This window comes from Neofelis nebulosa, chromosome 11, assembly GCF_028018385.1.
Source record: "Neofelis nebulosa isolate mNeoNeb1 chromosome 11, mNeoNeb1.pri, whole genome shotgun sequence".
Classification (NCBI taxonomy): Eukaryota; Metazoa; Chordata; class Mammalia; order Carnivora; family Felidae; genus Neofelis; species Neofelis nebulosa.
Window position 1 is genome coordinate 9,010,806 of NC_080792.1, and position 14,754 is coordinate 9,025,559.

General features: G+C 36.5%; 1 long non-coding RNA gene across 1 annotated transcript in view; it reads right to left on the reverse strand.

The window, feature by feature from the left end:
* Positions 1-14,134, reverse strand: part of LOC131489935 (uncharacterized) — a 121,165-nt gene extending 107,031 nt beyond the window's left edge. Inside the window, exon 1 of the long non-coding RNA XR_009250835.1 lies at positions 13,976-14,134. This is a non-coding gene — a long non-coding RNA (uncharacterized LOC131489935). The remainder of the gene's footprint in view (positions 1-13,975) is intronic.
* Between the last annotated feature and the right edge of the window lie 620 nt (positions 14,135-14,754).

Genomic DNA, 14,754 nt, shown 5'->3' on the forward strand with positions numbered 1-14,754 from the left:
TTTGGTAGGCAGAAACATTTATTTCCTAGCTCAGAACTATAAGCTCAGAAGTATCAATTACTTACTTGGATGACTTATATTCCTATATAATAGCCATATACCATAAGCTGACTTTTGTCACTTGAAAAAAATGTGAGATATAAATGCAAAAATATTACTAATATTGTTCTTTTGTCTATTTTCTACATATTACATTATTATTAGGAAGGTTTAATTATTAAAAAACTAAAGTGAAACCATTATTTTTAAGTTGAAAATATAATATACATATTTATTTCATATATTTTCTGTAAAATAAAGAACCTATAAAATAAAGAATATATAAAATAACTTAATCTATAACTAGTTACTTCAGGAGAAAGGAAGGAAAATATATAATCTTTAATTACTATTTTATTGAATTCAATAGCTTTTCTATAAAATTTTTTTAATGTTCACTTTTGAGAGAGAGAGAGAGAGAGAGAGAGAGAGAGAGCGAGCGAGCAGGAGAGGGGCAGAGAGAGAGGGAGACACAGAATCTGAAGCAGGCTTCAGGCTCTGAGCTGTCAGCACAGAGCCTGAAGCAGGGTTCAAACTCATCAACACCAGATCATGATTTGAGCCAAAGTTGGACACAACAGAATGAGCCACTCAGGTACCCCAGTAGCCTTTTTTAAAAGTTTTTATTTTAGGGACACCTAAGTGGCTCAGTCGGTTGAGCGTCAGACTCTCGATTTCAGCTCGAGTTGTCATCTCACAGCTCATGAGATGGAGCCCGGGTGAGGCTCTGTGCTGACAGCATGGAGCCTGCTTGGCTTGCTCTCTCTCTCCCTCTCTCTCTACCCGTCCCTCAATTGCACTCTCTCTCTCTCAAAATAAATAAACTTAAAAAAAAATTTTTAAGTTTTAATTTTAATTCCCAGTTAGCATAGATTGTTTTATTAGCTTCAAGTTTATAATAGTCAATACTTCCATACGTCACCCTGTGCTCATCATGACAAGTTCACTCTTTAATCCCCATCACCTATTTAACTCATCCCCCCCATCCACCTCCCCTCTGGTAACTATCAGTTTGTTCTCTATAATTAAGAGTCTCGTCTTGATTTGTCTCTTTTTTTCCCATTGTCTGTTTTTTTAATTCCACATATTAGTCAATTCATATGGTAGGTGTCTTTCTCTGAATGACTTATTTTGCTTAGCATTATAATCTCTAGCTCCATCCATGTTGTTGCAAATGGCAAGGTTTCATTCTTTTTATGGCTGAATAATGTTCCACTGCATATACACACATCTTCTTTACCTATTCATCAATCAATGGACACTTGGGCGGCTTCCATACCTTGGCTATTGTAAATAATGCTGCTATAGGCATAGGGGTGCACAGGTTCTTGTCTTCTTTGGGTAAACACCTACTTGTACAATTGCTGTATTGTAAGGTAGTTCTATTTTTTAACTTTTTGAGGAACATCCATACTGTCTTTCACAGTGGCTACACTACTTTGCATCCCACCAACAGTGCACAAGTGTTCCATTTTCTGCATATTTGTTGTTTCTTGTGTTGTTGATTTTGGCCATACTGACAGGTGTGAGGGGTACCTCGTTGTAGTTTTGATTTGTATTTCCCTGATAAGTGATGATGAGCACCTTTTCATGTGTCTTTTGGCCATCTGTATGCCTTCTTTGGAGTAATGACTGTTCATGATTTCTGCCCATGTTTTAATTGGATTGTTTTTTGAGGGTTGAGTTTTATATTTTCTCTATATATTTTGGATACTAACCTTTTATCACATATGCCATTTGAAAATACCTTCTCTCATTCTGTCGGTTGCCCTTTAGTTTTGTTGCTTGTTTCCTTTGCTCTGCAGAAGATTTTTATTTTGATGTAGTCCCAATAGTTTATTTTTGCTTGTTTCCCTTGCCTCAGTAGACATATCTAGAAAGAAAAGTTGCTTTGGCCAATATCAAAGAAAGTATTGCCTGTGTTCTCTTCTAGGATTTTTTTTTTTTTTGGTTTCCGGGCTTACATTTAGGTCTTTCAATCATTCTGGGTTTATTTTTGTGTCTGGTGTAAGAAAGTGGTCCAGTTTAGTTCTTTTGCATGTTGTTGTCCAGTTTGTGGAAGAGACTATCTTTTTCCCATTGGATATTCTTAACTGCTTTGCCAAAGATTGATTGACCACATAATTATGAGTTTATTTCTGGATTTTCTATTCTGTTCCCTTGATATTTAATAGCCTTTTTGAATATACTCTTATTAGTGGTTGTATTAATACATGTTAAGCATTATATATTAAATATGATATGTATTAAGTATATATTCACACATGTATATAATATTTTTGGTAGTGAAAATGGTATAAAGTGGATTCTGAATATATTTGAAGGTAAAGTTGACAAAGTATGGCAATGGATTGGATGTGTATATGAGGGAAAGCAAGGAGTAAAGATTGATTTCAAAGACTAGAGGAAAGGCATTATTACTATTAACTGAGATAGGAAATATGTATTTTTGTCTGTTTTTGGCAATTTTCCTCCATTAAATTGTACCTAGATATTAAAATGGAGTATTACATAAGGAGGCATTAAATAAATATTGGTTGAATGAACAAAAATATGAGAGACATTTAAAACTTTACATAAAGATCATCAGTATATTATGAAATGTATTTAGATAGTGTTTTTGCTGACAAAAATCAAAGAAAAGACCCTGCCATTTTCCATTAATTACCACCTGACTTCTAGTTACTGAATATTTTTCATACATGAATAAAAAGTATTACCTTCTAGGACAGATATAAGATTTTCCCTCAATTAAAGGCCTAGGTCAAAGAAATCTATTTTCCTAGAGGTCAAAAATATTAAAGGTCCTCAGAAACCATCATGAGTAGAATTAATTAATTCACAATAGCCCATTTTAAATACAGCTTCCTGACACAAAGGGATCATATCCATGCTACAATAAAAGTTACTTTTGAAAAAGAAGTTCAAAAGAAATTACTGAATATTTGTATTCCTTATTTAAGAGAAATATCCAGTTCGCCAAAGAAATCAAGAAAGCTGAACCGATAAATTTCCTAATGATCAAAAACTTAGCTTCCTTAAAGATAGTTTGCCAACAACTTTCATAGAAGGTAAGTCATCTTAATTTAAAATTGAAAACTTAAAGTGTTTTCCAAATGATTTCTCACTACAGGAAAACATTTAAATTACTTTTCTACGCGAAGGATAGATCCTACATACTTGGTTCCCCGCTGATGAAGAATGTGGGCCCGGTAGACACCAGCTGCTTTGGTGACATGATTCTTCATCAGTAATAACTAATCATAGGTGAAAGGACATTTATCTAGTGGCATGTGAAAAAGGACTACTGCTTCACCTAAAGAGAAGCCTACTTTCAGTTACTGTAACATATAAATAGCTTTCTGGCTCTCAAATATTCCTTTAGAAAACACCAGTAGTAGATAGAAATCACATTTTTATGGATTTTTGTTTGACTTGCTTATGCCTTTGTTCTTCAATTGTTTTCCTTTGGTTAACTTTTTAAAATTCAAATTAAGGGGGTTATGAGTTTCAACTAGTGGGAATTATCCTAATTGTATTTACATTATCATGCTATAGGAATTACAACACATGCACTTCTACAATTTGAAACTGATAGGATTGTAATAAAGGCTGACACTGTCACATGGCCAGTTTTTTTATAAAACCTTTTTAAAAAATGTTTATTCATTTTCTGAGAGAGAGAGAGAGAGAGAGAGAGAGAGAGAGAAAGTGGGGAGGGGCAGAGAGAGGGAGACACAGAATCAGAAGCAGTCTTCTGGCTCTGAGCTGTCAGCACAGAGCCCGATGCGGGGCTCGAACTCATGAACCACAAGATGACAACCTGGTCGAAGTCAGACACTTAACTGACTGAGCCACTCAGGTGCCCCTATGGCCAGTTTTTAAACTGATAGTTCCACTAATCCATCACAGAATATTCTTGAAGAGTCTGAGGAAATTAGAGCTTTGCAGTTAACAATTGTATATATACTCATCAGGTATTTTGCCCATAGTTTTTCAAATTCATCAATGACTGCCCCAATATCAGGCCCTGTAGATTTGGCTTCATGCCCCATCAAAATGATCTACTTTTCAAGAAAGTCAAATGTTACCAGTCAAACTGATGTTAAGATATCTAGAAATGTTTTAGATAGGAAATAAAAATTATAATTATGCTTAACATTCAGACTATTTGGTCTCCAAAAACTTTGGAAAAAATTATTAATGATAGGTAACAATAAATTTCCTTACAATTCAATGTCAAATTGTGGACAAATTAGCAAAAACATGAGATTTTCCTTTGTTATAAATGCTTTGGCCAGGTATGGAGAACAGTTTCTGCTTGTACTGAGGTGACCTATGGAGTCAGCTGGCCCTGATCTAAATCTGGCTGTCTACCGACAAGCTTTGGATCACTCATTCTTCCTCCTCAATTTTCTCCTTTAGAAAATGGAAACAGTAAAAGAGCAATTTCTTCTTCAGATTTTGAGGAGCAAATAATACTTTAAAAATTCTTAACATAGAGTAAAAGAGATGGTAATCACTCAACATATACGGGGCAAAAATGAAAAAATAAAAAGTGAATGTGCACCATAATTTCAGCTGAAAAATACCAACATGAATACCTGTTCAACAAATAAGACTCTGTGTCTGTTCTCAAGATGCCTAGTGGACATTAAACTAATATGTGTTATCACTTAAGAGCAGAAAGGAGATTTAGAAATAGAGGAGCCTTTCTGTACAATTTGTAAATAAAGCAGAAGAAAGTATAGAGTTTACCCAAGTGGGGGAAAGATTTAGCTAAGGAAGGCTCTCCACTTATTTACAAGAAAGTTAAGAGACAGAGTGGTTTAATGATCTTCTTGTTTCACGGTGAAGTCTAGAACCAAAGTTTCTTCCTTGTCATGACAGTGTTTTTAATTTTTTCTTCTTCCCAACCCCTATTACCTCAAATCTAATTCTGAACTAAGTAATTTTTGAAACGAATAGGTTAGTCTCTAGGAATTTATTCAGAAGATCGTGTTATGTAAAATGGAATGAAGAAGAAAGAAATTCTAATCCAAAGAATTCACTACAATTGTACGCATCCAGTATACATTTTAAGGTAGTCTTTATCTATAGTCCTCTCCAACATAAGCAATCCCAAGCTACATTATGGCATAAACAATTTTGTCACTTGGTTATTGTAAAGAAAGTACTGCTTCTCCCTTCAAAACAAAAACAAAAACAAAAACAAACCTTACCATATGTCTATACAAGCAGTCGCTCAAAAAGCATTAAAAAATCAAGTTATTTATAGATTAGTAATAAGTCAGTTTATATAATAAGAAATTCGTATTTAAATGTCGAAATAATTTTGTACAAAAAGAATAGACACAGCAAAAGCCTAAATTCACAGAAATTCTGCTAGATTGCATACTATCAACACTGAATAAAGAAGAATCCCATAAAAGTCAAATGGATTCACAATTCTCCGTAACTGGCCAACAATCCACTGACAAGATCTGCAGAGCGGGGATCTGAGTTACGTCAGAAGAAGCTGACATGGCGATCCATACATCAGCTCAGCAAACATTTCAGAAAACACTCACTGAACTTTCACTCTGTGATAGGTACACACCTGTGAACTGGAATTTAAAGATCACTGGCTATTCACTAAAACATGTTGGTCTTAGTCCTACACACAACTAGACTACATTTCCCAGCTGCAGTCATGTGACTGTATTTTAGTCAATCATTTTCTGTGGGAATGTTTCCAACCACTCTCATACTTGGTCTTAAAGCCCTTCTACACACGGTCTTCTACCATCTTCTGTCAAATGGAAGCAAAAACCAAAAGCGAGGCCCTAGGAACAGGTTCTCAAGACTTCTTCCCATTATTACTTTTCCCAAGGGATGGTTTTAGACTTGTGCTTTTCATAATCTTTACTGTAAAATTGTAATACCATGAAAATACTGTGCTATATATCTGTTTACATACTGTGGTCCTTTGGAGGACCACAGACTATTATAATACCTAAAATTGTTGTCATTCCTGCCCCTTCCCCCACCCCTACCACCACCCCCCCAAAAAAAAGAAAACTCATAATTTTTACCCCCTCTGATGATATGGCTCATATTGAGAATGCATGCCCTACGGAGTCATAAAAAGATAAATGGAAGGTGTCAGGGGTCAATTTAGATGGCTTTAAGAACACAACATAAATTCCAATATGCTGACCCATTGTACATTTTGGATCCAATATGTTATAACAATTTAGCCTATCCTAAGTAATATGAAGGTCTTAAAAATGTATTCATACAAAATGCAATAGTGTACTTTGCTTGCTTAGCTAAAGAATCCAACAGTTGGTAAAAATTGATAGCAAACACTAAAATCCTTTGTATACAAAACAAAAAATAATTTCACTAGATAATAGTGACTTACAGATCATATTTCCCTTTGAAAGATAAAGGCTGACCACAGTATCATCAGACTATTAGCTTATCCATTCAATCACAGAACTCCCTTCAAAACAAACATAAGGGGGGGGGGGCGGTAATGAGGGGCTTAATTATTGCCCAATAATTGCAGTAAGCTCACTGTCATCAGAGCTCTCTACAAAGCCATCACAGGATCTACAAAGACTGGGTATTTCTTACTTTATATACATCGCATAAAATGTGGTAGTGAAAATATTCTGCTGTCTGAAAAGTCCACTTTGTGTTTCTGCAAAAAATTACAGAAACCTGTCAAAAGGAGATTAATTTAGAATCTTTTAAGTTCATGTTTATTTTAGCTTTGATTAAAAAATAACTGCATCATTTTCTGTAGATTATATAAATGAAAAGTAACATAATTATTTTAAAATTTTAAATTAAGCAGTATGTTATAAACACAATGAATGCTGCCTGAATACAAACTGCCTTCTGATATAATTATGTAATGAAATATTATATAATTGTATTACATAATTGTATTAGTTTCAACAATTAAATTTTTGTTAATGAATATTTTCTACCAATTGTTTTAATTTTTCAAATATATAGACACCTGAAGAGCCAGCTGAAATTCTCTCAACTAATGATAATTTATGGCATTCTTTCAGTTGGTAGATTCGTGTAGCAGATTTTCTAATTCATTCATTATAGCTTCACGAGTGTGACAAATATTCAGCTTAATAGTATACATCACTTAAGGGTGCAAATTTATGGTATACAAGTGATTCTTTGACTTCCTGAGTCTACAGAAGTGGTGGTAAATTAAAATAAGCCCAAGAAAAATCTCTGCCAAGAATTTACATTATGTCTAAGAAAACAGACACACTCAAAAACAAATTGTAAAACCTACTTTAAATTTTAAGGTGGCCAAATTATTGAGATGTAAAAATAAAATAAAACCCTGAATTTACTGATCATGCCTTGAAGTGAAATATGTGGTGTAAAGTAAAGATCAGAATAATTGGAGAATTCTCTAGTAGCTTAAATTGAATAAACCTTTCAAATAAATCACTTGCTCGTTACTAAAAAAAATGTTTGTCTTACGTGTGTATATAGTTGCTATTGTGATGCTGTGTTTTCTATAAATTTCTTGACATGGCACCTGATTAGTATTCACTTTTTAAATTAAAAATTTCTTTAATGCTTACTTATTTTTAGAGAGAGAGAGAGACAGAACGGGGGAGGGGGAGGGGGAGGGGGAGGGGGAGGGGGAGGGGGAGAGGGAGGGGGAGGGGGAGGGGGAGGGGGAGGGGGAGGGGGAGGGAGAGGGAGAGGGAGAGGGAGAGGATATCCCAGGCAGGCTCTGCCCTGCCAGCACAGAGCCCAAAGTGCGGCTCAATCTCAGGAACTGTGAGATCATGACCTGAGCCAAAATCAAGAGTCCGACACTCGAGCAGCTGAGCCACTCAGGCATCCCTAATATTCACTTTTTAACCAGACTTTACTAATATAATGACCCTAAATTTAACCAAAGATCCATTTGTGGGACAGAAAATTAAGGTAACCATCCAAAACTTACATTCTGACAATTTTCAAAGAAAATCCTCCCATTGGTACTAACATTTTTGACCCTTACATTTATTTAAACAATTTGGCAGTTCTGGCAGGCAGCTCAAATGCTGTCTTTATTGATTAAAAAAGTCATTGCCCAGTAGACACAGCAGCCCAGAGCCCATGACATGAGGAACTCAGCACATCCTTAGTTTCAGCGTCATCTTTCTCTGGCTTAGGTGTCTAATCTGCATGACCACAGCACTGGTGTGCAACAATGCCATTCACTGATTTTCCTTGTGACATCTACTATTAATGATTTATTGTATATTAAACTATAAGGAGAATAAGTCAATGAGATTTGCTTTTACTAGTATCCTGAGAACTGTGATAAAGAATAGCCTACAAAAACTCCATATACATCTCACATACTTCCACGTCACAGAAATGTGAAAGTATCTGGAACCCTTTACAAATTGCCTTGCCCTATGTTTGCTTGTAGATCTTTTCGCAAGGTCTGTGTGATTATCAAATTCAGTCCTAGGAAACTTGGGATGACAGAGAAGAAATGAAGGAAGAACGAAATGAAAAACTACAAGCCCAAACAAAAATTTAATGTTGGTCTAGAAAGTAACACAATTTCTCTTTTGATTCATAGGGTCGTGTGGTAATTATAGTTACAAATTTTATCACAAAAATATTAAACATAGGGAAGATATGGTGATTTTTAGGTATGGGACACACACACACACACACACACACACACACACAAACACACACAATGTGTTCACATTTACTAGCCAAATTATGTCCCAATACTTTAACTGCACTTGGTCTAGCAAAGGTAGTCCCCCCAAAATTTTTTTAACAGATTATCAGAAACTCATTTTCTAAAATACTTAGAAGCTATTGAGAAAGTTGGTGCTTGCAATTTTCAAATCAAATTAAGTCAGTGAGATAGAGTCATTAACTTCCAGAAATTTTTAAGCAAGATGAAAAGTTGCCTTAGTAGAATTTAAAGTTGAAATAGCAACTGTTTTATTGCTTAGCAAGCTCAGGTTTCCCGGTGCTCCTACCTCACTGAGGAAAACTGAAGCTTTGGAGCCTCCACCAGCAGGGGCTTCCATAAAAGCCACTTTCCTTCCTCAGTAAAACCAATGCAAAGGCAGTCTCTTGGAAAACTGATACTTTTGTAAAGTGGAAAACTCAGCAGAAGGATGAAATTGTTCCATTTCAAGTAGAAAAGTCTTTACACAGCCTTTCCATCCATTTGGTCAGAATTGAAGTTTTTAGCCTTATGAGACACTGAAGGGTGAAATTAAGGCTTTACTAGCTTTGACACCCTGCTGTGTGGAATTTGGAAGAGAAAAGGCCTCTGTCAGGTCACATTTTCTACTCAAATTATCAGATTTCTGCTCCACTCCCACAAAATTGACAATGAATTTTCAGTGTCTTTCATATCTCTCATAGGTACGAAAAATATATAATCTTAAGCACTAATCTTTAGTTGTGATGATTTAAGATATATTTGATTAAGCCCAAATAACTCATTGAACACAAATTCTTATTCTTCCAGCTGATCTGCTTCTTTGATCCAATACATACACCTGTTCTGTCAGTCCATCATGACTTTCCAGCCCGTCACTGGATAATCTCTGCCACTTCTCTTACCATTGAGTTTAAGCGCCAACATCCACCATTTCATCTTTCTTGCCCTACAATAATCCATTGTTCCTCTCTATCCAAAATCCACCTCCCAGAAGAGCATCAGTCTTACTCTTGATGGGAAAAGATTCCTGCCCCAGCATACATCTGGCCTTCCTCCCATCTTACTGTAATAGAAAAGGTGACCCCATCCTATCCTAACCAACTCGACTATCTACATTCAGAAAATCTGGTTGTATCCTTTCTGCCCTATAATTTCCAACTCTACCTTTCTACTCATCAGCATTAAAAAGGCTCATGTTTCTAACAAAAAAAAATTACTACCCAATACATTAGACTATTTCTCTGCTTTTTAAATCTCACAATCCAATATCTCAACAGAATAATCTATAATAGTTTCTTCCATTTCTTCAGCTTCCACTCCAATCCTTATTCCATTCCCATCTAACTTCTGCCCATTGCTTCTCTGAGACATTATCAACGGAGATCACAGTCAACTCAAAAGTCATACATCCAAAGTATGGCTTTTATTCCCCAGATGACCTCTCGGGAGCACTTGACAGAGGTGCTCACTTCATCCTCCTGAAATCAGTGTTTTCCAAGCAGCATCACTTTCTGTTTTCCTCCAATTTATTCTGATGCTTCCTCTTAGTGTCCTTCCCTAACTACTCATCACATACCATTTATGATCAGTACCGATCTCTTATTTTGTTCTTTCTCCACTGTCGATTAACCTTTTCACCTCCTCGTACAACTGAGTATCAGCTGTGGGTCCAAGATCCTGAAACCCATACTTTTAATCCAGACAATCCTTCTGATGTCTAGGCCCATATGATACTCATGATCATGACTTAATGACTGAAATGTTTTGGGCCCTTACTATGTGCTAACCTTGAGGGTGAGCACCCTAACTGCAGCATTTAATCCTCATGAATGCCCCGTAAGGGGATTGCTATTATACTCACCACTTCACAAATGACAAAAAGGAGGCTTAGATCATCAGAGAGGTGCTCAAGTTCCCAGAGTTAGCAGGTAGGTGAGCCAGAATTCAAACGGAGTTACCTAACTGCTCACTCATTATCTGCAAATGAGACGTTTGGTGTGCTCCAAAGCAAATGCCTGAAAAAGATTTCAAGAAGGACCTGATTCTCCCCTCCCCCTACTCCCTCTGAAAAATCCACTGATGTCCACTTCTCACCTTGACACACTTCTAACCCTTTGATTATCTGTGGTTGTGTAAGGCCCCTCTTGTCCAGCGGGTTTTACCAATGATTAGGGCATTTTCTGTCTTGGTCCTTAGAGCATCCCCAGGGACAGGGGAAATGCTTGGTATCATTTCACTTTCAAAGATATCCAGTTAACTGATGGATTAATGGCATTAACTATTGAGTTCAAGCATGTAATTAGATCTCTTGTTGTCAGTGTCATTTCTGAGAACTAACAGGCCACTTCTCAGGCAGGGATACCGCTGATCAAATGTGTTCTCATCAACAGGATAAAACAGACCAGGTATATAAAGAAAGGAAGCAGGGGAGGTAAAAACTATGGAGTATTAGCATCTACACTCCGTTAGGCAGAGACTAAGTCTCTCTCATTCACAGTGTATCTTTGGTGCCTACCAGAGTGCTCTTGCATCATAAGTGTTCACAGATATTTGTTGAATAAATAAGTGAATGCTTAAATAGAATGGAACAACTTTCATGCATCACACATCATCAATATGTTATATAAATGATTTCTTCATTATAAATGATCTCATTTATATTTCTATGAGCAGTTTCAATCAAGAATCTGGGACTTCGTGAGGTTTAAAAATGTATCCAGATTCTGGAACCAATATATGCCTGACTCTGAAGTCCACACTTCTTTTCCTACACCATACTGTTATCCTTTACACATGCTAAGTCCATTTATCTTAGACTCAAATATTTCCAGGTAGTACAAACAATTGAAGTTTTAGACAAATTATAACCTTTGACTCATTTATTGTATGAGCTTTGTATAAGCCATTGGCAGGAGAATATTGTTTGACCTGTGAAAAGCTTGAAGAACAAGCTAAAATTTAATATTGTCCTGATTCATTTGCACTTGATATTTCAAATTTTGCTTAAGGTAATAATTTGTAGTTTTCAATTTAGAGAGAAGTGTCCATGCTGCACTTTCATTAATAAATATAATCCATAAAGAAAAGTAATGAGCGCAAATTAAACTTGAATAAACCTTGGAAGGAAAATCATCTCAAAAGAGAATTGCATCTTAAAACAGATATGTAAAAAAGGCAGTGCCACAAAATCATTCATTACATAATGAAGTTTAATAATAATAGTCATTTATGGAAATTATGACAATCATAGTCATTATGGAAATATTTTAACAATACCTTTGGTATTCATGACTTAATGTATGTGAAATAACACTCAATTACTAACTTTAAATCAATTGAACAATTATGTCTATTGGAGTTATTCTAAAAGTGAATTATATTCTTTCTAGCTCCTATCTCCATTAAAATTAAATTTTTTTATTTATATTACTAGATACAAGAGCAAGTCAAAGAAATAATAAAAAACTTTAAATCTTGCCTTAATGCAGGTTTTATAAATAATTATAGGTATTTGATCTCATAATCTACTTTATCATTGCTGGTCTAAAGAAACAATAGATGCTTTATTTATTAATGTTTATTTATTCTTGAGAGAGAGAGAGACAGAGCATGAGTGGGGGAGGGGCAGAGAGCGAGGGAGACACAGAATCCAAAGCAGGCTCCAGACCCTGCGCTGTCCGCACAGAGCCCCACGTGGGGCTCAAACTCACAGACCATGAGGTCATGACCTGAGCTGAAGTCAGAGGCTTAATCAACTGAGCCACCCAGGCTCCCTAAGAAATAACAGATGTTTTAAAAGCCAGAATTCCTGATTAATATGAAATTATAAATATTGGTACCATATTTAATTACACAGTTAAAAAAAATTTTTAATGTTTACATTTTGGGGCTCCTGGGTGTCTCAGTCAATTGAGCATCTGACTCTTGATTTCAGCTCAGGTCATGATCTCGCAGTTTGAGTTTGAGCCCCGCATCGGACTCTGCACTCAGTGTGCAGAGCCTGCTTGGAACTCTCTCCGCCCTTCCTGTGTGTTCTCTGTCTCTCTCTCTCTCAAAATAAATTAAATAAACTTAAAAAAAAGTTTACATTTTCTCTTAGTTCCCTTTCTAGGTTGATTTTGAAAATTTCATTGTCCTTACATATTTAAAAGACAACCTATATTGTTATAGCCATTATTATAATATCCGATATTTATTTTTTTTATTTTTTTAATGTTTATTTATTTTTGAGACAGAGAGAGACAGAGCATGAATGGGGGAGGGGCAGAGAGAGAGGGAGACACAGGATCGGAAGCATGCTCCGGGCTCTGAGCCATCAGCCCAGAGCCCGACGCTGGGCTCGAACTCACGAATGGTGAGATCGTGACCTGAGCTGAAGTCGGATGCTCAACTGACTGAGCCACCCAGGCGCCCCATATAATATCCGATATTTAAAGGCTATGAAGTTCTGTGCATTAACTTTCTCACCAAATGTTAGCAAAAACTATGATATATCCATCTTGTTTTTCTTTTCATCCTGATATTTTATCCAGTTTTAACAATGTTCTGCTAAATTATTATTCCTGTCAGAGGAAACTCGGAAATTCATTTATTTTTTAATTTTTTTTAAGTTTACTTATTTTTGAGAAAGAGAGAGAGAGAGAGAGAGAGAGAGAGCAAGCATGAGTGGGGGAGGAGCAGAGAGAGAGGGAGACCCAGAATCCGAAGCAGGCTCCAGGCTCTGAGCCGTCAGCGCAGAGCCCGACAAGGGGCTCGAACCCACGAACTAGGAGATCATGTCCTGAGCTGAAGTCGGACCCTTAACTGACAGAGCCACCCAGGCACCCCTTTAAAATTCATTTATAAATGTAATACCGATTAGAATATTTCTGTCTTAAATGGTTTATAAAAAGCAAAGAAGTGTGAAGAGGCTGGTGTTTTACGAATCCAGTCTTTAAGAAAGTTCCCCTAGCTTTTGTGTAGATAATATGCTACCAAAAACTGAATTATTAGATTGATTATAAGATACTAATTATAAGATACTAATCATCTGAATCAGTAACCAAATACAAATATAAATACAAGATGAAACAATGAACCCCACAGCCTGGGAAAGCACTGACACATAGTAAGTGCTAGGGAAACCAGAATAGAGAGATGCTATTAACATTTTAAAAAGGAGGAGGCTTTGTGGTCAGAAACATCCGGAATAAAAACGGAAATGAGGAAAGGGCTTACCTGATGCTCCCTTTTCTGATGTGAAGTTAGCTGTTCCCATCCCTGCTGCCCCCCTTGCAGGATGTGAGGAGGAGAGAAAAGGAATCAAAAGAGGACAAAGCAGCTAGAGAAGGCTCACCTTAAAAGCGGGCTGGAGGGAGGAGGAAAACGGAGAACTGCCTCATCAGTTCCTTTAAACTCCCAACTGCACCTGGCTCCCAGGGGTGCTTATGGGTCTACTGATGGGCGTGGCATGGTACTTGTTAAAATCAAAGACAAGTGGAGAGTAGCCTTGAAAATTCCCGAAGCTAACAAAACCAGTGCAGTCTCACGTACAAAGCTTAATTTAGCTTATTTTGCAAGACGAACTTTCATTTCCTGCTTATGCCTCATGAAACCGTTTCCCCAAATTGATGAGATAACCACGAACTAATTCCCTATCATTTAAGAAAACTAAAATTGTAACTAATCACTAGGGAAAAGGAACAGTTGCTACCCCCCTCCCTATATAAGCTGCTTTTTAGAAATATACCCCCGAGTCTCATTCCATGTTTGGTTTGAGGGCCCCTGGTTCAAGAACGGTACTTGTGCTGTGCGCACAATAAACTTTTACTAATGACTGTTTTGGTGATTCATTGGCTTTCCTTCTGCTATTTCCGACATAGTATAATAAGATAGCAGCTTCTCAGAGTAGCTATGTACTGAGCAGGGAGGGGCTGCCGCAGGAGCTCCTTCTGAAGTCTTTCACTGTGTCATCATTTAGGGAAACAGCATCTCTAAGCAGCGAATTACACCCCAGT